This window comes from Rhopilema esculentum, chromosome 20 (genome assembly GCF_057945365.1).
Source record: "Rhopilema esculentum isolate cy_ngs chromosome 20, ASM5794536v1, whole genome shotgun sequence".
NCBI lineage: Eukaryota > Metazoa > Cnidaria > Scyphozoa > Rhizostomeae > Rhizostomatidae > Rhopilema > Rhopilema esculentum.
In genome coordinates, this window is record NC_142834.1 from 12,682,774 (window position 1) to 12,710,772 (window position 27,999).

Consider the following 27,999-nt stretch of genomic DNA (forward strand, 5'->3'; position numbering starts at 1 on the left):
TATTTTATATTATATTTGGTTATTTTAAGACTAAGTTTAATTACCTGTTTTAAGAAGCAGTACGTATTTTAAGACATTTTAGTTATCTATTTAATTGAATTTTTTTATTAAGCGCCTGTACAAACTCATTTTCTACAGTTCTCAGCACAGTGAAGTAACAAAACTGTTATTGAAGCAAAACAATTTTCCTTTAACTATCACGAAGTTGCAAAATCCAAAGAATTTCATATGCGATGGAAATAGCTAAGAAAAAACAAGCGCCTTAGTAGATCAGCAGATTCTGATACGTGAGATCAGAGCTCTTCAGTGGTATTTGTGAGGCTCTTAATGGAAAAAGCTTGCTATAATCTGCTATGGTCGTCATTAACTGTTTGCCGCTTTTCAGTCTTGATCGTTTGTGGTTGTAGTTGAGTGGGTTACTCAATTAATATGTCATTTTAAAAGTTCAAATGCTGCTTTGAGTAAAAGGATCAGCTTCTTTTCTCATGCATTCATCACTTGACTGGTCAATGGAATTGTTGATTTATTTAGTCTGCCATTCACTCGATAGTTCATTCATTAATCGACTCATTCAAAGCATCTTCATTCATAAATCTTTACTAGGGCAAGGAAAGTTTCATTCACAGGCACTTTCCAACAACGTGAACTTCAAAATATAAAAAGATCCCCAACAGCCAGCATGTCCCAGCGCAAAAACCGTCCCAGCAATGGGCACGTTGCAAAAACGAACATGTCCAAGTAACGAACAATCCCAAACAACGGACGCGTCCAACCGCGGACAAATCCCAACAACAGTCACTTCCTAACAACAGACACTTCCCAACAACTAGCATGTCGAAATGAAAAACCTAATACGTCCAAGCACACACGTCCCAATGACACACGTACCAACAAAGGACCCCCCACCCCCCAATAACAGACTTTAGTGCAAATCGGATTTTTTTTTCAAGCGGCCAAATCATCTCAGACAAAAGACACCTTACAAGAACCAGCAACGTTGTTCCCATTTATGTCCACTTAGACTTGAATTTTTCACTGTTTTTAAAATTTCAATAGGGACAGGGGCACAATGGCATGGGACAAGGGGTTTGAACACCGTAAAGGATCATGTTTTATCGAGAAGTTTCAAACATTCGGCCCTGTTATCAAAATTTTTTGTCAATTTATAACTTAAGCAACCCTTCTTCTTCCAAAGAATTCCAACCCCCTCTGTGTCTTTCTTTTTACTACTTTTCCTGGGACAACCAGAGCCGAAAGATGAAAGTCTCAAAAACTAAATTTAGCAAGGTCTGTTTTAAACCAATTTCCAATGTATTTATGCATCCTTGATATGTTTTCAAGTGAGTTAGTAGGAACGCGAGGCAGAAACGGATAAGTTTTAACCCGGGTATGTTTTAACCCAGGCTAGTGGAAAGGCTGCCTAAGTTCCTTACTGACAGCTGGTCTTCTGTAGATGAAATGATTTTTCTATCACTGGGGCAATTCAGTCACGTTAGATTCCAGAAGACAATGATTGATCAAATTCTAGGCAATCAGGCTGCAGCTTCATTCCCTTTTCCGTAATCATGCATTGTTTCTTTTTCGCAAACATGCTATGAAGTGATTAAGACTTCATTTTTAAACAGTTTTAAACACTCGAGGCAGCTCAAGGCTGACACTGAAATAAGCCACTCTCCCTATGCCCCTAAATCTGTGCATGAAACCACGTGATTTTGTTCTAAATATCTTGCTATGAGTTCGGCCAAAGTCATACTACTTCCTATAAAGTTTACCATTGAAATCAATAGGAAACGAAAGATATTGTTTTATCTCGTATTTGGCCTACACTCACTTTTCTTTTATAAGAAACTGGCTATAAGAAACGAGTACTGGACAGTCAGAAAAAATTAAGAAACTTCAGTACTCGAAGCAAAAAATTAAGAAACTATTAAATCGTGATAAGACTGAGAACAACGAAATTTTGTAAAATCAAAGAACATGATTGCCCTGTTAGCCTAGAATTTGAGACAGTCTCGGAACGGAAGTGAATCTCTTGGCGTGATAAAAAAGGTCACGAACATTTCATAACAGCATTCATGACATCATAATTAAGAAACTCTTAAGAAACAGTGAGTATTGAAATTTCCAGAACATTAAGAAACTGGAGTACTTAACATCGACCTTTGTTTCTTATAGAAAAAATGAGTGTATACAGCTTCGACCAGGAACGACCACCTTAGAAATACTTGGCGTTGCTTTGGAAACGAGATTTTCCCTCTTTTTTGTGTTACTAAGAGCAATCGCAGTTTTTGATCATCATATTTGGATATAATAAGAAGTTTTGTTGAAAACGAAGTAACACCTCTGTAGTTGCAGGTTACTTGCAGTTTATACACTGTAAACTATTACAATCAATTTATAAACAAAGCGAATAGTACTGTCTGGTCGAAATTTATTGATACTTTCAGAATTTATTTACGCCTTTACTTTCGGAACAACTTAGACCCCGTTTACACTAAACCCCGTTCCCAAACAAGAACGGACCCAAAGAGTTCCGTTCTTCTTTTAGTAGTGTAAATGGGGTCTTAGCCTTGGCGATTACCAGAGCTATTTAGATACCACTTTTTGGCAGTTTCCCTGGTAAAAATGAAACATTCCCTGCGCAGCTGTTTCCTTTTGTTCTTATTACATTCAATACATGCTCGTTAATCTTAAAAACTGTTAGGATTTTTTTTAAAATTCCTACGCTGCCTCTTAAATGCAATTCTCTCATTGTTGCCTTATTTTCCAATCTCTCTGGATTGTGGCTTTTTGAAGTGGAATCAAATTTATCCTTTCTTTTCTTTGAGTCGACCCGCCAACAGAGTTTTCACACGTTGCCCTCAGCCCCATTTTATCTTTATGATCTCATATTTCATCCAAAATTTGGATTTCATTCATCCAAAGTCTGTCTTTTTCATTTGTTAATTCAACAAAGAATTTGCTTGTGTTTTCATGAATATTTTTCATGCTTGTGCTGGAGCTCAATTTATTGAAGCCACCTTGAGCGAGAAAGCAAAACTTTTCGATCAAATCTTTATTAACAGATTTTTGATCGAAAAAAACCAATTGCATAATTTCAGCCAATTCAATCGAAACTTTAGTTTAAATGGAGGCTTATAAAAGCACTCTTGTGTGCAAGCAACACGCCCCTTAGACGCTTTCTCACACTGAAACAGGATAGCATAATGTGCAAACCTGCATTTTCCTTCTGCGTGCTATATTTAGGTGTAAATGCAACACAAATTCTTCAGAGACTTTGGCCTTGTGGTTTAAGGATGAGCGAAAAGGAGATCATCACGTGTGAACCATAAATTCAAAGTGTACGGATATTATGAGCTGTACGAAACAATATTTTTAGAGCTTTTGATTCCTATCTGTGCGGTGACTATTCAGCATATGACGTCATACAACTGCAAGGTCTTCTACGACTGTTCTCGGGCTAACTAAAGTGTCACCAGGATGAGGGCTTATTTTGGTGCATTCGAAGAATGCCCCAATCTCAATGTCAATTTTTTTGTTCATTTCATCTCAACGATTCGTGTTGGTCCAAAGACAGTTAAATCGATTCAAATTTGATGATGTATCCTTGAAATTCTTGAATTGGTAGCCATGTTTATTATCTGTCCTCCGAAAAAATTGTGTACGTCTGTTATTGTATTGATCTACAAAGATGCAAGAGAGTTGTGAAGAATATATGATCTGCCATTCCTGGAAGTATTTTATACAGATTCTGTCTTTATTGTGTCTTAATTCTAAGGGATAAATCAGATTCTGCTTTGCACAAATCTGAAGAATTGAGTAGATTTTACCAGATGATCTTTTTTGCTGTCTTTCAAAAACGTCTTCCAGTTATACCTTTGTCATTATCCTGTCGTCTGGTAGGATAGACCTTACATAAATGCAATTTTTAAGTTACCGTTTATCGTAGTTTGTCTTCCAACTATTTTCCGGTGACAGGAATGTGGTTATTCATTCAAGATTTCCACCGTAAGAAACTTTATCCACACCCTCAAATGTGGGATAATGATTTGCAGTACTTTGAGCGTGATAACCACAATAACCAAGTGTGTATGAACACCTTCTGGCAAATTTTCACATGAAAAGCACCACGATTTCGTATAGACAAGCCTTAGCGACGTCTCCCAATAGAGAAAGTCGCCTATGGCTGTTTGGTACTTCTAGATCTCTAGTGTCGACCACGAAATCCATGTGGCCTGTGTTTCTATACTTGGATGATTCATCAGGAGTAGAATCCATATCAGTTGAATGCGTAGGGCAGGGGCGGATCCAGAGCAAATTTGAAGGAGGGGCAATTAGTAGTGGGGCGCTGAAAAATTTTCAAAAATTGATTACCAGTGTACGCTGTATACAAAAATTTCAGATCCATTGTTAGAATAAATAATATAACTATGAAGTAATCCTTGAAGCAAATTAACCTTTCGGTCCAAGAACCTTTTTCATCTGATTCTCATTCTTCAAAAGGGGCGCAAAATTTCCAAAAAAGGGGCGCCAGACTTGCTTCAACTAGTTGAGGGAAGAACTGTCCCTAGTTGCTCCCCCTTAAATCCGCCACTGGCGTAGGGAAACATGATTATTTCTATTGTGTATAAAGTAAATACTTTGTACATAAGGATAAGTCTGAAATTTGTAGTAGAATTTATCAACTTTGAAAAAAGGTTTTTGTATTTAGCTCTGCTTGTAGATGTGCCTATACTCTCCAGTCTTGAATACGACATATTTTCAGAGCATCTTTTCCAAATTGTCAGTTTGGAGAAGCAGCATATTAAGATTCTTGCCCGTAAGTATTTTGCCACAACATTAACAAATAAAACGTCACAAAATAGAAAACATTTTTAAAATTCAAATTTAATTACAAGCATATCTAGAAGAGAATAGGCGTCTGAGAATGAAACTAACGTGAAATATACCAAGAATGTGTCGTGTAATGTGAACGCTACCGAGGTTCAAATGTGAAATCTTGCAAACAGATCAATGATTGTAAACTATGAATAACACGATTGTGAATTCATATGAAAAGATTCATTTAGCCGTTAAAATCTTCATCAATCTTTGGGCGAGATTGTCGAATACAAGGTTCACCTTTCAGGCGGTGTTGCAAATTCTTCGTGAAAAACGTATTTTAGTTCGTCGTGAAAGGTGTAAAAGACCCCGCCCCTCCTCCCTTTCCCTTTACCCGTTCTGCTATTAGAGCCGGTTTTGCATAAAGACATATGGCAATGATACAGGCTCCTGATTTTTAAACTCTGTCAATGACCCGATATATAAAGGTTCTGCAATAATTTTCTTTCACTTGGTTGCTTTTTGAACAGGTCTTGCGGAGATCTTTCAATAGAATCGTTGTTAAGGAGAATATTTGCATATTCCTTCAGTTAGAATAGCTGACAGGAATTTGATTTTGCTTTTTAATCAGTATACATGGTCCACCAGTGTCGGATGATAAAAATATAATCATCGCTTTGATAAAGGCACTGTCAGAATGTTTGCATGCAAAGCAGATCTTAAATATAACTTTTCTACTAAAATTAAACATCAGTGTGCCAAAAGCGACTTCGTTTAACTAGACATCTGTTCTAAAAACACAGTGAATCCTATGTTAATAACCTGAAGATCCATTTCTCATAGTATTTTTAATAGAGACTTGTTTTTCTCAATTAAAAACTTTTTTTGTTGACAGTAAAACTCGTCTTGAGCTTGAACGCACTATGCAAAAATGTCTTTGTTAAAGTCGTACTGAGATAACCAGACTGTCTCCAAGCAATCGAAATTCTGACATTAATTCTACTTAACTAGGTCTAAAAGACTCACGGTGTTATGAAGGAATTCTCATTTTCTCGGCTATCTATATCTTAGCTACATATTCTAAGAAGGTCTTGGTTAAATTGATAAAAGTGCCAGAATTAATATTGGTACAGAGGTAGTTGAATTAAAGAGGTATTTTGAATACGTCTGTAAAAGGTTTAAGAATTTAATCAACATTTTGAAAGATGATGGGCCTAGATGAAATCCTTAAAGACCCAGACAGGCCTGGCAACAGATTTTGGCTACAAATAGGATTATAGAAACTCTTCTGAAAACTGGCTAATCCCTCTAAACCGGTAGGGTTGTTTGGAATTCTTCAATCATTCACCAATTATTATTTACGATAGAAATTAATTAAAGTGGTTTATGCGTTTTTATTAACTGTTCATATCACTTAAGTATTGATTAGATAGAATTCAACTGTAAACAAGTTTGATTGACCTGGCTTTTCTCATCGCACTCCCAGGGCCTAGAGGTTTGACGTATGACTTTATACTAAAAGGATCATTTTACCTCAAAAGACCCAACTAACCATCTTTGCTCAAGAAAAAATTCCCCATATTCCTGAAGAAAAAAGTACCAACTAATATTACAGAATAACGTCACTGAGCTTTTTAGTGCCAAAACCTGGAATTGCTTTCCTAAAATAATAAAATCACCTACAGATGCTTGTCAGTAACTGGCCTGGTGAAAATAGATGCATTGCAACCAACAGTTTCCGCATTGCAATTTCTATACTCTGTTACAATTTGTATAAGAACAATTTTACAAAAACACATGCCTCAAATTTAGGCTAAGGTATTATAAAATTTAAGAACAAAGTTCTTAGGAATATATCATGGCAGAGATCTTTTACCAATGTTATTAAAGAAACAGCCAGCCAGAATCTGGATTGTCTGGTTCTTATATAAAAAGAGTAAAGTATATTTCAGTATCCATACTATTGAAACACTTTAACTTAAACGTTTATCGTTATTTCTTGAAAAACCATGGACAAAACGACCCCCTATTGGAAGTTCCAATGAGTAACATGACCCAGCCATCTCTTTGTTGGCCTTATACATGTATTGTATACTATACACAGTGTTTTAAGAGACATTAAGCTAGGTGTAAGTACCCAGTTTCTAGAAATGGGGACTTATGTCTATCTTCATTTAGCTTTTTTAAGCAGGGTATTTGTAGAATATCGACACTTGTCGAATTCATCGATAAATTGTCATGCAGTTTTTACAGCAAAGCACTAAGTCTGCAGCATATCCTGTAAGAACACACCAATTCGAGAATCTTGCCATAACTCACCAAAATTATTTGTTTTATTGTATAATATAAACATACGGTGTTTGTCACTGTTATATTCAATCCAATTTTGTTTCAAATGAATTGCTGCAGTACTAAACTATGTTTTGTTTAGGCCACATGCAATGTAATATCAAATTGTGTTTCACATAAAATCAAAATCATAGCATTTCAAATAAATCAAAATCATAGCTTTGTTTAATGCTTGATATTTAGCTATGGCATTTATATAATAACTTTTTTATAACTGCAGTGTTATAGCCATGCACAAAGCAGCCTTGCTGAACGCTACTCCTGTCAGCCTTTTATAGCTTTTGAGTGTGTAAACTCCCAATTGTCATAAAGTCAAGTGCCTAGATGACAATCCTCGTCACTCATATTGGGCTTCCTTCAACAAACCTTCATTTGTTTAAATTCTTATGCATTTATACAGTTTCAATAGCATTTTGAGATCAGTTTTTAATGTTCAATCCTAATTGACTGAAAAAGCACTCGACAGGACTAATCTTATTGTTAAAGGTCGATCCCCTTTTTTGCTGGCTTTGAAGTTATTTTTTAACCTAGTTCATGCTAAGTAATTATATTATGAAGCACATTGCTTAAAAACGACATTCGCAGTACTTTTTGTAAATTAAAAAGGCATGATAATGAGGTTTCTTCTTGTGCCCCACCAAATCAACCCCAACTTCTTGAGCCCCAGTTGTAAGCCCCTGGCCCTGCTTGAGAGTAATCTATCTTTGCAGACCACCAACCCAGTTGTACAACCTCTCCAAACCCTGATGACAAGGCCCTGCTGACAAGGCACTGCTGATTCTTTTAACTGGATACCACTAATATCAAAGATACTATATTTGTCTTTAAGTACCGAAAACATCCTGATTGCTTTCCCATAGACAGTCGAGATGAATCTTATTCTGTGAAATGTCATTGCAAAGTTGGTTTCTTCTCCTTCGCACGTAAGCTGAGCAGCTTAGCAGTGCTTATGTTCTAGTCAAAAGTACAGTTCCCATATGGGATTTGACGCTCCACTGCATTTGCTAAATTCCCTTGTTTGTTATTCCCTCAGGTACCTCTAGTTTATTCTGCACATCTCAGCTCAAGACGTGTTAAAAGATTCTAGCAGGAAGATCTTTAAGGTGAGACGACATTTCATTTTAGCACTAACGACTTCGTAATTTTCTAAGGGTTTTTCTTTTGCGATTGATTCTCAGTCTACCAGACAAATGACTTAAAATATACTCCGTTTTTGAGAAATTTTGTCTACCTCGTTCTTTTTCTTCCTGATTCAGATTTCTCAACAAAATCAACACTCTTCTTTTCAACTCTGCGTTTTTGTAATCTTTGTTTCCTGATGCGACAAAACTTTTCGTACTTCAGTAGAGCGTTTATTTCTAATAAAAAAATTATTGGTTTGTATTTTGTTTATACCGTTTGTCTTGAGATTTTTATCGTTCAACACCTATCCTCTGACTACCATGGTATTTTGCGGGCTACCTGTTTGCCTATGTAAGCAATACAGTTATTTAGCCCCATTAAAGAGAAATTTCAACCTTTGCCTTAGACATTTTTTATTCTGTTTTAACAAGATTTTAGATTACTTTTTATTAAACCATTGAATTGAAACAGACATTAAGTTTGGTATGAATTCAACCAGTTTGTGATAAACGGGTTTAACAGTTATGAATAAAAAGTATAAGATGTTCTTTACGGGTGCCACCATGTCATACACTTTGGGAAGGTAGTTTAGATCTTGGTAGTTCCGTAGAACTGGTTGATAAATGTCATAGATTTGCGGATGTTCAGTGCTAGACATATTCTAATTTAAGCGATTGGCATAGATACCATTAAATCATACACTTGGTGATGATAGTTGAGTTCTGTAATAAGCTAGCTATGTAATACTCTGAAATAATCAAGAAATTAGAATTACTACTCTACATCTGCAGCTTTAAAAATAAATTCTACCGCAATCATGATGTTGTAATAGCTGTTTTGCACGAAGTGATTTAACTGGTCAACATATAAGCCTTACTATTGTCTTTAGTGCGAAGGAAAAGATTAGACTGCAACCTCTTCGGATGCGGGGCTTGGAGGCTTTGAGTAGTTGGGAGGGAGGCCGGGGTTTGGAGCGATTTTGTTACGATGACATTGCTATGTTCCCATTCTGATTAGTTCCTTGCTTGCTTATTTAATTTTGAAAATTTTTGTTACCACGCCCATTAGATGAGCTTAAAATACATTTTCAGATAATTCTTGCAGCCATGTTCTGGCAACCCTTGAAATTTTTTACCATTTTTAAGTATACTTTTTTACATTTGATTAATTTAACTCTTAAAATTGTATTCATTTCTTATTAAAGCTCCCAAGACCTCGAGGCCCCGAGCCACTTTGCCCCCCCCCCCTTGGCAGTCCTGCTTACAGTATACGTGTTATTCAATTCTATACCGCTTTTGACCCTTCTGTTAACATTTGATTGTAGCGTTATTATGAAAATTAAGAAAAATAGAGAGTGCGCCCAAAATACAGTTTTTTGGTCGTGGAGCCACGTCTTGTGGTGTTGCTAAAACAGGATTAGAAAAAACCGAAGCTAAGGTTTAGATTAATATTTTGAGTGATAGTGTGGCCAATACGTGCCATTCACACGAACCACATTTACCCGCTTTGCATAAGTTTGTAAATCTGATTTTTCTCCCAGCAAGCTTCCGCTAAGATATGGTCGCCGAAAAGATCAGTGGCGTAGCTTGAGCCTCTAAACTATGTGGGTGGAGGGTCAGGGACCGCGGAACATGTAAGAAATTGAAGGGGCTAATACATTTTGGGTGGGGGGGGGCAAAAATGCTAAAAGCCGAGAGCAAGGCGACCTTTTGTACGGTTCTAAGTACATTTTTTGAAATTATTGCGAGAGGGAATAAGATCATGAGTCCTTTTTCCTTCTTCTTTTCACTATCAAATGTTTAACTTAGAGCAAATTTATCGATAATTTAAATCTTTTTATTATAACTGTAAAGATTCGAATGTCTGTTTAGCATTTTTAGATTTTTTTCAACAATTTTTTCAGCTTCAGGTACGCCTGGAAAATGATACGTTTTTGCCTCATCTGTAAGGTAGCAATTGTTTTTACCGGTCATGTAAATACAAATAAAGACAGAAGCTTCGAGACGATAATAACAAAAATAATATACAATACTAAACGTTTCATAGTCAAAATATTTTTTCGGTTTCTATCTACGAACATTTCAATGTTATTCTGTTAGTAAACTCTAGTGACTGGCATATTTATTGTTGGTACACAATGTTGGTTATCTCAAGTGCTTTCATCTTGCGCTTTTCTTAGGTTGAAATAACGGTCCAAAGTCATTTCACTTGAAAAAGTTTTCGAAAATGAAGAGATAATCAGAATTTTGTAATCTGATAATATTGGTTTTCAGCTTGACAGAAAAATGCAAGGGTAGTTTCCTGACCGAAAATTCCAAATCATAAGCAAAGAGAAAATGATCTTTGATACAGAGGAATAGTGTAACGGGAGAATTCACCCCCTTATTGTCAATTGCAAACTAGTGACCAATTGTTAAGTTTTTGTTTTAGGAATATCATTTGAAAAAGCGCCCCCTCCCCCATTTTGACCACCCTAGATTCCTGAAAGTGATCACCCATTTTTCCTCTCTCGTTTTTGTCAATGCTTTGAGGTCTATTTTCCTTTCTGAGATATTTCAAAACTAAATGTTTGCAATGATCTTGTATCTAATCGACAACAAAAGCATTATTCATCGTTTTTAAACTTTATTAAGGCATTCTTGATATTTCAACCATGGTTTTCCAGATCAAGTCTGGATTAATCGACACAAAGACTAAGCATAGATTCATCAGCCGTTATAAATCACGGGAGCTTTACTTGGTCCTGGCTAGAGAGTCTTTAAATTGGACTATCTGTTCACCGTGCCTATATTTAAAGCGGTTTTTCTTGATTCAAGTTAGGCAGTGTCAGAACAAAAATTTTAGGCAAATTTTTAGGCCAAGGTTTGCCTGAATATTCTGTAAAAGAGTACCGAAGTTTTAACGCCACAAAAATCCATTTTTAGAATTTTTAAATTCTGATCCCAAAATCTGGACGAGCATCATTTAATATCTACAAATATGCAAAATCAATTAAAGGCATTACGAATTGGCTGAGCTATGGCCACTTGAGCACAGGCTCTTGCCCCATCCCTCTGTAATTTGGTCTTGGTTCATAACTTCATGAACCAGGCCAGAATTACAGTAATCCGTTTGCAAACTTCAAATCTTTCATTGGCCATATCTCGCCCAATTTGGAACATATATAGCTAGTTTTGCACACCGAGAAGTATATAAGGGTTTCTTGATGACGTCACAAGCCGGTACTCGTATTGCTACGACCGGCCAATCATTGCAGAAGTTTTGGAAACTCACATCACTTTCAAATGTCGAATTCATCCATCACCCTTTCCTCTTGAATGCTTCTAAGTTTTGACTTGTAGGATAATTACCTAAAATTGCAAGATTGTTTAGTAGAGGGAGCTGAAGTGGTAGTATTCGAGAATATAAATGAAATTACAAAAAGAAAAAGACTTAAGTTATTGGTTCTTTTGCCAGGCATTTTGTTTTAAAAAGTAAAAAGTGTAGAATATTTTACAGAGGATAGCTTGAAGTCTGCGTAAGAGTGCAGGACTTTCGATAATTCCAGTTCAATAGAAGAGAGCAGTAAAGAAAGAATACATGATTTGATTTGATGTTAGGAACATTTAGTAAACTAAAGCTTTTCGTCTGACACTCTTCAGAGTTTAACACGCCGGAACATAGATCGAAAACTCTACGCTAGAAAATATATATACCCAGTTGTGGATCGAAAAAGGCCAATCAGAAACACAATACTGTTGAGGTTGACCAATCAATGGATTAGAGCTAGGACTGGATCGAACGTGGATGTTATAGTTTTCTTAAAATGATATCTATTCCGTGCAAAATGTTGAAATTCCAAACTGCTTATTATTTTATATAGTAGAAGAGTATGAAAAATTACTGGCGATTCCAAAAGGCCCTAATTATTACCCGTGTCTGCCAAGACACCGTTCTTGTCCTTATTCTTTTTAAATAATCGACACTTGTATCCAAAATTTTTAGTGGTTACCATATGTTTCTACTCATCAACCTCCATTTCTTTTGCTCGAAAAATATTAATCACTTGCAAAAAACCCATTGCAATTTAAATTTAAAATTGATGTGTTTATACTTTATTTCTTTTCTCTTGCAATTCTTTAAAAACGTATTCATACACTTTTTGTGTTAGGTTTACATTTATTCTATTACTCTTGCCTTTAGAAAAAAGTTTTGTTGTGCATTTGGAAGCACCTCAGACTACAGAAGCTTCTCTTTTACAGAGAAAGTCATTCATTACACAGGCAGACAGGCATTAACTTTATTTCTGTTTATATGTGATCGAAATGCCCGTAAAAACCTGCCTTCTGAGCGATTATTTTATTTTAATTTTTTAAAACTCCTAAGTGCTGCGATGTTCACAAATTCTTCGTGGTCACCAGACGTAGGGGTCAATTTGAAATATGTCTTGCTCTTCAAAGTATTTATTCATGATTGTATCTTGGCTTCCATGGTTATTAAGACAAATTAAAGTCAAAAAGTAACTTAAACAATTTTCATCAAGTGTTGTTGCCAACAGGATTAATGTTTCCTTAAAGGTATTATTTACGATTTGCAGGTGTATGCCAACCAAAGCTAGGTACATCTCTCTATTGAAACGAAAATCCTTTTAAGGGCCTTGGCTCCTCGACGCTCTATGAGTGCCCAGGTTTTAGGCTTTCTTTTCGCGACGCAGTTAATCTCGATCACTAATCCAACAGTCCCAGCTTCATTGCATAATTGATCTTGTTTTAATGGGAGTAGTGAGAATTGGAGGCGGTAACGAATTGTATACGATACGCGGATAAGTTGACATGGGTACGATCAGACTGGAAATTAATATTCATTTGTGAATGGTGACACAGTGAGGCTTCAGTTCTAACCAGGAGGTAACTCATTGCTATCTTCTTTGAAGTGAATTCTAGGATTGAAAAAGATCTATTTCTAAGTTTTTATTTTTTAGTAGGTTAATCATTTTCAGAAATTCTATTTGTTTAACCGAAATGAAGTTCTGTTGTGTCATGTTTTGTTGTGCAGTATTTTTAGAGTTGTGTTGTGTTGTGTTGTGTTGTGTTGTGTTGTGTTGTGTTGTGTTGTGTTGTGTTGTGTTGTGTTGTGTTGTGTTGTGTCGTGTTGTGTTGTGTCGTGTTGTGTTGTGTTTTATTGTGTTCCTTTTTTGTTCTCTAGTGTTAAGTTATGTTAAGTTGCGCTGAAGTAATGTGCGTAGTTTTCTGTTTTGTTGAGATGCTGTGGGGCTTCAATTAGGGAGTTTCTTCATAACAACGTTATCGTCAATATTGCTTCACATAGCCATGAACTGGTCAACAGAAACAATACAGAAGGCCAAAGAAATGAACTGACCTGTCCAAAAACTGTAACAAGAAGCGATGGAAAACATTTTCAAAAAACTTTATGATCCAAAATTTTCTCATCTGAAAATTTATGACTTAATGGACTTCCATTCAATGTATTTCTTTTTTCTTACAAAATACTACAGTTGGTTTGTTATTTTGTACATAGTTGACCGAAGGTTAGAGCGCAAATTGATTCTTATGAAAATACAGTTTGGTACAAGCGGATACAAAGCAAACATTGTATTAAGCATGGAGGTGAATGTGAAATGCTACATTTTTTAATTGGTTATGTTTAGAAATGCCCGGGAGCCTATGACAAAGCCCTAACGAGGGGAAAGAGGGAGGGATTTGAAAGAGTTTAGTAAGATCAAGTTTGTTTTCGTTTTAAGAAAAGGCAGGTTTTAAGAGTCTAGGAAGCAGAAAGAGGGTAGATCGTTCCAAAGGCTACCATACCTGGGAATGAAGGTTGAGTTATGAGATAGAGCTCGTGAATTTGGCAAGAAAGGTTGGAGGAGTATCTTTTAATGCGTACATTATGTTCCAGTTTTTATTTTATCCTTTCCTTGATTATTCATTAAAAGACGTTATACTTACGATTTACGATTAAAAGTCGTAACTAGTTTGAATGGTTTCATATACAAAACAGAGAATCTTTAAGACAAATACAGGTATACAGGGTGTGACCATGGGTATGATCTTGGGTGTGGCTTCTAGACGATCCCTACATCACCCCTTTTTTACGTTTAAGGACTCCACCTCTGTGAGAAGAAGGGTAAACACTGTTCTTGACTCTGTTCTAAACCTGCTATACAAGGATATGGGTTACTCTCGAAATAATATATAACTTTCTCTTCGAAACAACCAAATTAATAGAAACACGGAAGTCAAAAATGCAGTGCATCTGCACAAGTTAATTTTATTTATTATTAGAATGTTAAAACACGTGATCTACCAGAGGTGGTAGTATGAACGAGATCTCATTCGAAAGAAGTGCCTTTTTCTTATCTTATTTCCGTGTTCAAAAGGAGGGGGCTTTATAGTAACGGGGGATTTTCAATAATCAACGTGATTTTTCGCTTTCTTGCCGGACTTTATGTTTTAAAGCTATTGAAAGCAAGAAGGTTAGGAAAATTTCAAAATCAAGTTATGGGCCATAAACAACAGAAGCTTCTCTAGATTTCCGCAAACGTCTTTACGATCTTTTCTAAACGAAGATTTGAAAGGGCACAATTGACATAGGGGGCTTATTAAAGGTTCTGACTGGAGATGGAGGGCCTCTTGGGGAAAAGACCTTATAGAAAAATAACTATACATATATATATATATATATTTCATTGTAGTTCTCTTTGCATTAATACTTTTTCTCGCATTTCAAAGATCTGAGACATAGAATGTCCCTAAAACGCCCTCTCTCGCCTTCTTATGAGGATGATAACACAATCAACCAGTCAATACAGGCAGTCATCCTGCCTTTACTGTCTAGTATGAAATTCTCATGGTTGGTATTTTGTAATTCTGCTATAAATATCGGCTTTAAGCTTCTTTGATCCTGCGCGAGAGGTAAATTGATCCGTAATAACAGTGGCCTGTATTCTTTGATCAGCGTGTAATCCTCCGCTTTTCGCTTGTAGATCGGTGCCGTTTGCAAGAGCTGTTCATTGCTGTGCGACAGGCCTCGTGGCAAGAAACCTATCGCACACGACACTTTGTGGTTTCCTTCAATTAGATTTTAAATGTGAGTATATTTTGTTACTTTCTATTGCATAACCTTAAGCGAATAATATTTTATGCGATTTCGATGCATACCTCAGATCAGAATGCTTCGAAGCTCCATTTATTTCAAATTCGACATACATCTCATCATCTCGATTGTTTACATACCATTCAGTGTGGTTTGACGCCGTAATGCCCCAAACTAAGCTTTCAATATCCACTTTTCTCGGTCATTATAATCATCAGCCTTTTGTTGATTTCTAAATTCGTTATTTTTGGTCAAATGCCATGGTCTTGATGCTGCAATGGTGAAACTCTGTCATTCATATCGGAACAAAAGGTATTTTTTTAAAACATTAATGAATAACGCTTTTGAGGTATACCAGCGGCTCTTAATCTCGTAACTTCACCCCTGTTTATTCTCGCAAACTCCCTCTGTATGATATTACCATATAATCTAAGAGAAAACCTGTAGTTTCACAAGACGGGGGCGTAGATGTTTACGGCTCTAACTCTACCATCAAGGTAAAACAAATGTTTGTCGAAGAATCTCCAAAGAAGGACAATATATTTTGTTGTAGTTTGTTTGACTTTGTTAACTGCAGAATTCGCAAGCTGCAGAGTAGCTTTCTATCGGGGAATAAGTTCTTCTTGTCGGGGGAATTCTGTCGTCAATTTTCGGAGGGACTGTGGACGAAAATACTGCAACGAACCAACCGACTTTTTTCTGATTACCTTCTCACCAGGCAGCCTGAAAGGCGCACGACTACCCGAGAAATGTGGTAGACAATAATTCAGGGTGTTGTTCTATTGTCTTTCTCAAATTTAAACGAGCATTGAGGTTTTTTACTTGCTATGAAATATACTTTTCAAATTGATCTTCTATTGGGGGCTTAAGGCCCCTAGCTCCTATTCATTTCCTGTTTACGAACTCTAGGTATCTTAATGCTAAGCTGCTTTTTTTAAATGGTCTATTTGCATTGAGAAGTGTGTGGATGCTATAGCGATTAGGGACGCAGAACCCTTTGTTCTGGCGTCCGAGTTCCTGTCGTGAACAAACTTTCACCCACCTTGAGGAGACTCGCCAACTCTCTGTAATTCCAAGCATAGGAATCACGAAGTGTTGTCACATCGAGTGAAAGGACTAGGACACTGCTCGATGAGCACAGCTTTTTAGGCTAAGAATGGAAAGGGGAAGAAATCAGAATTAGTTAGAATGCCAATATCTTAATGCCAATAAAGCCACAATTTATATGAAGCTGTGGTCAGGGTACCAGTGTTTTCGATATGCAAGTGGATACTTTCTCAAGAACTAGCAAAGAAGCATAAAAGTTTTGCCTGAAAAGTTTGAATGCCAATAAGTGGGATTTACGGTTCTCAGTGACATTTTAAAAGTTTGATTGGCGTTTAATATCCGATTTGAAGGTGGAAGACTTCCCAAAGGCTGATTTGAATTACAATTTTGGTGTAAAACGATCTTGTATTGCTTCATAATCTTTTAAGTATCAACATAATCCCTCTTAACGAAGGGAAACGTTAGCTGTGCTCTTGTTCTATTTGGCAGCAAGGTCTTGTTTATCTGAAGATGATCTTCCGAATACACTTGGTTTTGGCCAATGTGTTTGTGAAGATTGGGAGAAGAATTTTGTTTGCTTATTCAGTAAAGAATGGCCTTGGTTTCCTTTGGCGTGAATGTCATTCAAGTGATGTTAACTTCAAGCTTTTTCTCACAAGCTAGACTGCATTTTAAGTAATAGATTAATTGCAACTTGGTTTAGGCTAAATTATCCGTATGAGAGTCAGCAGTTATCATCTAAAAGAGGGCAACCATACGCATATTACAGTATAAGTACACAACGCAATCACGTACAGAACAAAAGTTACTGTTGGTTATTGCTAGCTACTGTCAGTTATGTGTTCATTATTTTCTTGCGAAAAGCTTTTGACTAGCGGAGGATATCGCGAGACAAAGCTTTTCGTCTGCTTTTTGGAAGTGTACGTTATTGGGAGATGTCCGTTGCTTGAGTTTCATTGGTGGCTTTTAAAGGTCGAAAATGGAAGTAGTAGAGCCTCCATATAACGGACAATGTTCGGACCAGTGTAATTGTCTGTTGCATAGAGGTTCATTTGAGAGTTTTTTGACCATTTGGGACGAAAATATCTGTCCGTTGTTGAGAGGTGTCGGTTGTAAAGAAGCGTTTGTTAATGGAGGCTCCATTGTATAGATTTGTTAATCTGGTTGTTCTGTTTCTTTTTTGGCCTTTCCTCGTGATAAAATGTCTTTGAACGTATCCCTCCTGCCACTGTGAAGTTTCCTTGAAAATACTTTATGAAAAAAGTTTATTGCTTTGCTAACTCGCATTATTTATTCGGTATTTTATAAGATTTCAGTTACCGAACAGACCTTTCTTTTGTGTTCCTCGCTCGCAGTTTTACTCTATTCCATTCCTCTCAACACATTCCAAGTACGTTTGCTATACTATGTCAATATACTCACAGCAATGGAATTCCTGTTCTACCATTTAAAGTTGTTACCTCTTTTTACTTTGGTTAATATACTCCACTCTTTTCGTTTTTGGCATACAAAGAAGATGTAATCCTGCTATTGCCTTTTTCTTAGCATTTTGCCGACATTTAATCCACCTTTTATTGGACAAACTTTACATAGACCATACAATTTTCTTATTTCCTTACCTCGGTTTAAGCGCTTTCAATTAAGCGCCAGCAAAAACAAACTTCTTCACAATATACCGGAGTAGGAAACCTAACTTGGTATCATCTGAAAGATAAAAGTTCCGACCGGATAAGAATGCACTGCTTATGCACTGCACCTCGCCTGCTTTATCACGTGTGTTATTGATCACATGCTTTCAACGTGTGATGCAAGCAATAGAAGACTGACTTCCCAACATCAAGAGCTCAATCTACCTCTTGATGTAAGAAAGGCTCAATATGGTTCGGTAAAGTTCTTGGTATCTAATGATGGTAGTTGCCAGCGTTGGATCAGAATATTTGTGTGGTAAAACCATGAACAATTTGAACATAAGATAGTTTAAAAAACCAGAAATATTTTATCATTTGTTTCTGTGAAATAAAAGAACCAATCCTTAACTTGTCTTGTAATATGCTCATCAAATTTTTGCTGTTGGTACTTTTTTATGACTAATTTGTCTCATGGTTGTTGGAGGTTTTGGATGACAAAATTGAAAATACTGGTGATGAAGTTTCAATCCCTTATGTCGTTCAATGTTTTTGCTTGCTCTTAATTTTTCACTCCAATTCATCCATTCTTTGATGCAGTTTCATCTTGGTCATTAATGATAAGAATAGGAATGGTTTTTATTCGGGTTCATAACAGTCAAGATCCTATTTTATAGAAATTTCCAATCGAACTGTGGATCACACTGAGCCTTTCACCATGCCTACACATTTCCTTTTTTCTCAGCATTAAATTGAATCCTGCAACTTCTTCAGAAATGCAAGTATTTCATACAAATTTTTCGGCTATCGTCAAACATTTTGACAAATTCTTTACTGATTTGGTCATATAACGTGGTAGCCAAAAGTATTTGCAAATATTTAACAGGAAATATTTGGTGCAGTTTGTATGAAACATGAATGTCACATGACAATGATATTATACACAACCGAATGATGAATGCTTTAAAGTTTGATGCTAATAATTTTTGTAATTCACATCAAAATGAACTCAAAGAATGAACAAGATTGCAATTATTTTTGCAATGCTCAGTTTCATTCTTTTTCTCTTTGCTGTTTAGAAAGACTTTTTCTTATAGAAATATTTCTTCATACTCTTGGCTTGTAAGACTTTGATGCGCACAAATGTAGAATGAACCTACAAACCTTTATCATCAAATTGAGGAAAATTGACTTGGTGCTTGGAAAAAACAACCGGGTTCAATTTTTGAAACCGGGTATACACATCACTATCTGTTGACTTCTTCGCTAAGCATCTGTGGCTTGTTTTGTAACTTTGCAAGCAAGGTTGGTTTTTGAACCAGAAAATTTCTATAGTTCCGGTTAAATGTCAGTTCTTTGTGAGCAAGGCTTAATGTGGCCCGGTTCGAGTGCAAATCAATTAGCTTCAAGCAATAAACACACAAAACACGACATAGTTTTCCAACGCAAACCTTTATAAAAAACCAAATACTCTTTACAACTCCTTAACTTGATTCGAACAGTCCCTCTCTCTAACTAAACTAAAAAGTCCTCTTCCCGGGGGTAAGTCAGTTCTTGTAATAATGGTTAAAAGGGGGGTCTTCGGAGAGGTCCTCACACTCTCCCCCCACAAAATGAATGTCTTCTGGACATTTCAGTCTCCGAGATGTAAAGTTCTTGTGGAGACACATTGATAACAACGTTCACCGTTCAATCTCTTATGCTCTGACAGAGAATAGTGATTACTAGGACAATTCGACGTCTCGATGAGCCCTGAATTACATAATCAATGTCCTTTGAGCTGAATCCTAATTGAGTCCTGATTACATCCACAAGATCAGCAACAATGTATCATTGTTCGACTGGATATAAACTTTTTCTTTGCTGCGCAGCGAAACTTATCTTGCACTGTGATTGAACAGTAGTAGCGATTATGAAAAATCATGTTAGGCATATAGACCCTCTTATTTGCGTAGTTTGGATGTTGTTTTTTTTTTTTTTTAAGTGTTAGTTACTTTTAATTTGATATCATAAACGATAGTCAACACCGTATAAGTCTTACTAATAGTAAACAATAGGTCCGCATGGTGTGAAACACTGGACTGGTCGAAACATATTTTGTCTTTGTGGTGGTACAAGCGGTTGCCTCTGTCCAGCAAATGACGGATGCATAAATGGCACAAAGTTAGTCTGCGGTGTTAATGCAAGTGGATATATTGAGAAGATTCCTGCTTGATTGTCCACTGGTGTTCCTAACCCATAATACGACAATTTTGTTGGCGGATTTCTAGTTCTTCTTGGGCGTTCTTGCTCAGGAGGTGGACTAGCAGAAACTGATTGATCAGGTAACCGCACTTCACTGTCTGGTACTTTCCCTTGTCTGCCCTGATTACTTTCAGCCATGGTGGTGGGCCCCTGTCCCACATCCCTGTGGCTATCCCCGTCCTGGAGCTGTGATGTATCACCTTCATTGTTCCCTATCAACTCTCTATTCAATGGTTCTTCTAAATAATGGCTCGCTTGTTCCAACTGATTTGGTGAAAATGTTGGAAATTGTTCCTCGTCATCGTCTTGGATGTTGACCTCGGGGAATGACGATTCTGGGCTTTTAGATGGCACGTGTTCGATCTCTGCAGCATTATTTGCTTTTCTTTTTGTGTGACCTTTTCTTGTGTCCTGTGGGGTTCCTACATGGGGAAGGAAGGGGCAAGGCATTAAAAGGTTTCTGTGCAGAACCCTTGTCCTTCCATCTTGATTTTCTGGACGCACCTCATAAACAGCAGCATTGGGACCTTTTCTGTTTAGAACGATATAAATCTTTTCCTCCCAAAATGAACGCAACTTTCCAGGGCCTCCTCGTTCTATTACGTTTTTTACAAGTACTCGGTCCCCAGGCTTTAGGTCAGAGCTTCTTGCTTTTCTGTTATATTCCTCCCGACCATGTGCTGCACACTGTCCAGTTTTCTCTGCAGCAATACGGTAAGCATCTGTCATCGCATTCTTCCATTGCTTAAGGTATTCTGGATATCCTTTCACTGCTGTTACTTTAGTATTTCCGAAAATAATGTCAATAGGTAATCGTGGCTTTCTACCAAATAAAAGCTCAAAGGGTGAGAAACCTGTACTATCGTGACGTGTGCAATTGTATGCGAATGTCATTTTATTCACATGATCCTTCCAGCGTGCTTTCTTTTGTTCGCTCATTGATCTCAACATGGCTAAGAGAGTTTGGTTGAATCTTTCACATTGCGCATTACCCATTGGGTGGTAGGGTGTGGTTCTTGAACGAGCAATTCCTGTCAACTGTTCCAAGTGGTGGAACAGATCATTTTCGAACTCTCGACCTTGATCGTGGTGGATTCGTTGAGGGAAACCAAATCGGAGTATAAAGTCATTAAATATTTTGTCAGCAGCAGTTTTCGCAGATTTGTTCGTGGTAGGGTAAGCTTGGGCATAACGGGTAAAATGATCCACAACAACTAAAAGATATTCATACCCCCCTGTACTTCTTTCTAAGTGAACAAAGTCAATTGATATAAGCTCAAACGGTTGACTTGTGACTATGCTTTGAGCAGGGGCACGTGGTGGTAGTGATGGCTTTTTCCGTTGTAAGCATCTACAAACTTTGGTTACGTAATGTTCGATGTCTCTCGTCATGTGCGGCCAATAGAAACGATCTCGTGCTAGCTCTGTCACCCTTTCAGCACCCAAGTGTCCCATCTCATCATGAAGATGGCGGAGTACCAAAGAATGGTATCTTTTTGGCAAAACCAACTGCAACCTGTTGGCTGTCTTTCGGTACAAGGCTCTGTCTTTTCCCAGTATCAGCTTGTTCCATTCATGCATTAGTGTTTTTACCTCAGCTGATTCACCATGTCGATCTTGAAACGAAGGCCTAACTGGCTGTTCTTTATAAGCTAAGACACGGGCAACATCAGGGTCCTCCTTCTGCGCTTGTAAGATGTTCTGCAGAGGCAGGGGAGTGTGTTTTTCCATTTTGTTTGCATCTAATAGTTGGGTAGTATTTTGGTTAAGTGAAACTGCATGGATCCAATACACATTACCTTGATGCCTGGTGGTAACTGCACTGAGAGTTGCTGCAAAATCCACCCGTGATGTTTCTTGTGTGCATTCTTCCATGAACTTCTCAATGTTTGTTGGCATTCTTGAAAAGAAGTCTGCATCAACATTCGCTTTACCCGGTCGGTACTTGATGGTGAATTCAAAATCTGCCAATGAAGCTATCCATCTATACCCTGTAGAATTTAACTTTGCTGTACTCATGACATATGTTAAAGGGTTGTTATCAGTATATATTGTGAATTTTGGAGCGTAAAACAAGTAGTCGCGGAACTGTTCAGTTACAGCCCACTTTAATGCTAGGAACTCCAGTTTCCCGGAATGTAAATGGTACTTTCTTTCAGCTGGAGATAGCGTCCGAGAGGCATACCCTATCACTCTCATTTTCCCCTGCTGTTTTTGGTACAAGACTGCACCAAGTCCCTCTTGTGATGCGTCTGTATGAAGTACAAATGGGATGCTGAAATCTGGATAGGCCATGATAGGTGGGTTGGTAAGACAGCTTATAAGATAATTGAGAGCTTTTTGATGCGGCTCTAGCCAGACAATTGGCGCACGCGATGATGCTTGGCCTCCTTTCCCACGTGTGTCTTTTTTCTTTACTTTGGAAGTGCATGGCTGTTCAACCTTGAGTAAGTCATAAATGGGTTTTGCTACTCTGGAAAAGTTTTCTATATATCGACGGTAGTAACCCAGTAGACCTGTCAAATGACGAACTTCACCCATAGTCTTTGGTGTGTAGTCACGTAACTTGAGAATTGCTTTTGTGCTGTCTGGATCTATGCGATAACCATCTTCAGACACGATTCGACCTAAATATACAACTTCTTTCTTAAACATGTCACATTTTTCAGCTTTCAGCTTGATACCATTTTCTTTCAATCGTCGTAGAACCTTTCTTACATGCTCCACGTGCTCGTTGAATGACTTTGAGTATACAATGACGTCATCAAGATATGGTGCACAACATTCGTCTCTAAATTCCCCTAAACAGCTCTCCATATAACGTTGAAATTCTGCTGGAGCGTTTTTGAGGCCCATGGGAAGTCTTATCCATTCATAGAGACCCCAGGGTGTCACAAAAGCCGTTAAATGGCGACTTTCTGGGTCCATAAAGCCTTGATGATATGCTTTCCCTTGATCTATAGTGGAGAACCATTTGTTTCCGGATAAACTGTCCAACGTGTCCTGAATTCTGGGTATTGGATGACGGTCTGCTGTTGTTTTATCATTTAGTTCTCTGTAGTCAATACAGAGCCTCATTGAGCCATCTTTTTTTCGGACAATCACACAACAGCTACTATATGGCGATTTTGATTTCTGGATGAACTTGCGATTCAGGAGATCCTCGATGTATCTCTTGAGTTCAGGGTACAAGGGTCTTGGGACAGCAATGTAATGTTTCTGCACCGGTGTTGTATCATTTAGTATGATCTTATGTTTGAGGCCCTCTGCGCAACCTACATCTTGGCTACTTGTGCAAAAGGCATCACGTTCTTCATAAAGCATCTGCTGTACACTCCGTTTTTGCTCTTCACTCAAATGATTTCCTAAAGTAACTTTCGGTATCACGTCCGTTGCTAGCTTCTCGTCAGCCTCTAATTGTCTTTGACTGGTCCTGTATTGCTCATTCTTTGTAGACTTGAGTTCTTTTGGATTTCCTTCTTTATCCATTTCATTGTGATCTTTGAACTTCAACTCAACTGGTGTAACTGACCTAACAGGTTGCAGAAAACCCATTTCTGTACGTCCTTTCAAAGTGATGTCATGTGCACTAGTGTTAATGACATATATTCCCACCTTGTCGCAATTTTCCCTTTTCAAAGTGAGCAAAGACTCGTGTACTTCCAAACCAGAGGGGAAGCTTAACTCGTTATCGGGCTCAAACAGCATAGGTGTTGGTCGGCTAATTAATCCAACTTTGCTGCGACATGAAATCTTTACTGTACTGCCCTTTGGAACAATAATGCTTTTCTTGCCTGTTCTAACAGTGGAAAATATTGGTGTTGACTTGCTGTCAACAAAACTCACAAAAGCATTTAAATCTGATTGTGACGTCTGAAAGAAACTTGCTGATAGCAGCGAGATAAGGTTAGTCTCATCTGGGACTTGTTGTTGACTTTTGATAAGTTCTTCGATTACATTGTACCCAATAATAGGCTGCTCAAGTTCGAATTCAGTTACTAGCATTGGTACTTCTACTGCATCTACATTTGAATTCAGAAGCTTGAAATTCATCTTAACCCACCCACTGTATGGCAATTTTGAACCATTGGCTGTTGTTAGTTCTAACTCAATGTCCTGATCAAGGAGATCTGCGATATCTTTTATCTCTGACTGTGGAAAATGTTTTCTAAGCTCTTTTGAACTCACGATTGATACTTGTGCACCCGTGTCAAAAAGTACGGGTAACTCGATACCATTCATATTGCACTTGATCAAACATTTTCTACCCACTAGTTTCGACAGTTTTTCTTGTCCTTGAGGTGAGAGATGGCTAACAAAGACTCTATGATCCTCACTGTCACCTCTTCCATGCTCAACCCTTTCAAACTTATCGGAGAGTTCCTGAATCGCTAGACAAATCTGTTTATGATTAGCCCAGTCTTTTATTTGACATGCCTTACTACAATATTTTGATGTTTCACATGCAGCACAAATAAAAATATTTTTGTGTAGTTGTTTGCAGCTTATACAATGGTGGGACTCTACATCATTTGCCTTGGCTACTGGCTGTCCCGTGACAGCAGCCGGGGGCAGTTTTCCTGCCACGGTCCATTTCTTTGAGGGCAGTTGTAGGCAAAATGAGCACTATTCCCGCATTTCCAGCAATGAGTACACTTATCTCCAAGGCCTTTCTTGAAACATTCCTTGCATCCCCGACGGTTTTCACGAGGGGGTCTTCCTCTCCCTTGAGATAATATTCTATTATCCTCCCCAGGGGACTGAGCACGACTGCGGCTAACATCTTGTTTTAGAGAGGCCACTTCTGCTTTTATCGCTTGGATTTCGGACAGCAATTTTTGAGCTAGTGGTGTTTCCGCTTCTTTGTCCTTTTTGGGGCTCTCAGCTTTTCCCTTTGTGTTTTGTTCCAAAGAGACTTGTGCAACTTTTGCTTTTCCCTTCTGGCCTATTCCTAATTTGGCATTTCTTTCTGATTCTTCTGCACCAGCGAGGTTTAATTGTTGAATCAATTCAGCATCTGTAACATCTGGGCGTTGTAGGTGTGGTCTCATCCTCGTTCTGAGAGTATTGCTAAGAAGTCCAGTCTCGATTGCATGCAGAAACATGGACTGACACTGACTTGTATCATATTTTAATTTGCTCCCCTCCTGCTTTGATGCAAAAATTATCTTTTCCCGCAAATTTAGGGCACGTAGTAGAAAATTTTGAGGATCTTCTGTTGGTGACTGGGCCAAATTTGCGAGGCTAGCATATAGTTCACTAGCATTTTTCTCTTGATAGTGGGCGCGAATAATTTTCATTAGAGTTTCCAACCCCATTTCTCGCATCGCCTCTAAATAATCTTTGAGGGGTATTCCCGGCAGAATGCATTTTATGAGCCCGTCAACCAATTCCTTTTCGGAATAACCGCGCTCTTTGCCACTTTCCACTTGTCTACTGAGGCTCAAATAGGACAACTGTTCTTTTTGCCCCTGGGCCCCCACTGTCCCGACAATTCTGAATTCCCTTTTTAGAATTGCTTGCAAGCCCCTGTAATTTGTTTCAGATGTCGCCTGTCCATTCAAATCATTATCTATATGAACGTCGCCCCCTGCCCTCATTTTGACAGCACTCAATTTATCAGTCAACGCTTCCATCTCTTTTTGTTGTTTTTCCTTTAACAGTGTTACTTCCTTCTCTAAATCCTGTCTAACGGAAGCCAGTGTCTGTTGCTTATCTCCCCCGCTCGCAATTGCGCTCCTTACCTCAGTAATTTGTTTCAGAATATCCTTGAGAAATGCTGCCTTTTCTGTTTCTTTGCATTTCTCCGTTAGTTTTTCAATTTCCTCGAAAATCAATTTTACGGTTGCGAAACGGCTTTTGTCCAAATAGGACGACTCTGAGATTGTCCCTAATTTATCGCAAAATTCATGAAGTGTCTCCTTGCGCATCCCTGTCAGTAGACCATGACATTCCAATAATAAATCATCAATTTCTTCCCCAGTTAGTGCCATTTTGATACTACTAAAATACACGAAAACAGTCTCGACTATCCGCAATGGCACAACTTTAACGGGCCTAACGTAAACAAACGCAACTGAGAGATCGAGAAAGACACAAGAAAATCAGACTCAAGCCTCGCCAACAAAGCACGAAAATAATCATGAGAGAAAAACAACAAATCTTGATAAGATATTGCCAAATAATTGCATCATTTCAACTTCTGTGTTCTTCTGGGTGGCTTCTTCTTGAGAACATCAATTTTGAAAGAAAAAATTGAAAAGATTTGCACTTACAGTTACTTGTCACGTCGTGGTCACCAGAAATGTGGCCCGGTTCGAGTGCAAATCAATTAGCTTCAAGCAATAAACACACAAAACACGACATAGTTTTCCAACGCAAACCTTTATAAAAAACCAAATACTCTTTACAACTCCTTAACTTGATTCGAACAGTCCCTCTCTCTAACTAAACTAAAAAGTCCTCTTCCCGGGGGTAAGTCAGTTCTTGTAATAATGGTTAAAAGGGGGGTCTTCGGAGAGGTCCTCACATTAAGGAAACATTTTAAAAAGGCATAGCATGAGCTGAAGCGTATCTGATTCGGTTGTTTGCTGTAGGTCGGTATCAATTGATTATTTTTAAGAGGCTGAATATAAAATAGTTTCCGGATTTATGTTTATATAAAATTGTATTAAATGAATCCATTACGAATTTACGATATTAAACTTTTGATAATTCAATGAAGAACTAGTGAGATCCTAAATTTGTACTTTTTCTAAATGTTAATCGTTTCATCAATAATAGGCTTTTCTTAACCGTCATTCCATCGCCTTTCTATGTATAAGAAAGTGTTGCATTATTTTCCGATGTAGTAATCGGAAATAGATTTTTAATTGTAGGTTCTTCATGTCACGGGTAAGAAGAAAATTAATAGTTTTCAACAATCATCTGATAGAAGGGCCTAATGGGATGATGTTCTTTTGATTGAAAAATGATAACCTTTCCACAGTCATATTTCCTTCTTAACTAGAAACTGGGTGTTCGTTTTGTTTTTGTCCAATGGAAAAACATAACTCATTTATCATTACCTTTGTGTGAAATGTCACTGACGACATTGCATAATACCTTAATTTTGCTATCTTTGGCAGACTGTGTTGAAGTGTTTCATCCTCACATCCAACTCATTGTCGATTCTTCTACTGTTGAACTGAGAAGGTTCTCAACCTTGAGTGAGGGCGATGTGAGAGGTTTTTCTCATAGTTAGCAAGACCTTTTGATTACCATATAGCACTCTCTTTTGGGCATGCTAGCACCTATCTCCCTACTCTTCATCGGAAAAAATCTCTATTTGGCTGGTACAGAACAAAATTTCTTCTTGTTCTACGTCATTCAAAATATCCTGCTTAGGCGACACATTTTTCTATTTTGCATGTCCATCGAATTGCAGTTTTGATATCATCTTCAAGCTTGTTCGTTTATCAAAAATAGACTCTGGTAGCGTTTATGCTCCTAACTTGAGTCATGTTGCACCTTAAGGTTGGCATAGTTGTCAAGCAATGTTCAATCTTTTTATAAATTTTATACATTTTAAATGCATTTCTTTTGAATTCATGCATTCTTGACTGCGTGTAAAACACTGTTTTTGGAATCTTCCTTGCCGTATTTCTCCTTTACTCCCAAAATTGAATAATGTTTTATGCTTCTAACTAGCTTCTTTGCT

The 27,999-nt window shown here is 37.6% G+C and overlaps 1 protein-coding gene and 1 long non-coding RNA gene across 6 annotated transcripts in view; one reads left to right on the forward strand and one right to left on the reverse strand.

The window, feature by feature from the left end:
- The window catches only part of LOC135687084 (papilin), a 103,084-nt gene that overhangs the window by 15,557 nt on the left and 59,528 nt on the right, over positions 1-27,999 (forward strand). For 3 of the 5 annotated variants that reach the window (XM_089114323.1, XM_089114322.1, XM_089114325.1), the window contains exons 3-4: positions 8,204-8,273; positions 15,275-15,378. The gene's annotated coding sequence lies outside the window, so the exon portion shown is untranslated. Of the gene's footprint in view, positions 1-8,203; positions 8,274-14,778; positions 15,379-27,999 lie in introns of those variants that run through there. The other 2 variants (XM_089114324.1, XM_089114326.1) reach the window with 1 other exon arrangement.
- Positions 9,961-27,976, reverse strand: LOC148957874 (uncharacterized). The gene is made up of 3 exons (XR_016145011.1): positions 26,830-27,976; positions 19,221-19,424; positions 9,961-11,642 (listed from the first exon to the last, which is right to left on the reverse strand). It is a non-coding gene; the product is annotated as an uncharacterized LOC148957874 (long non-coding RNA).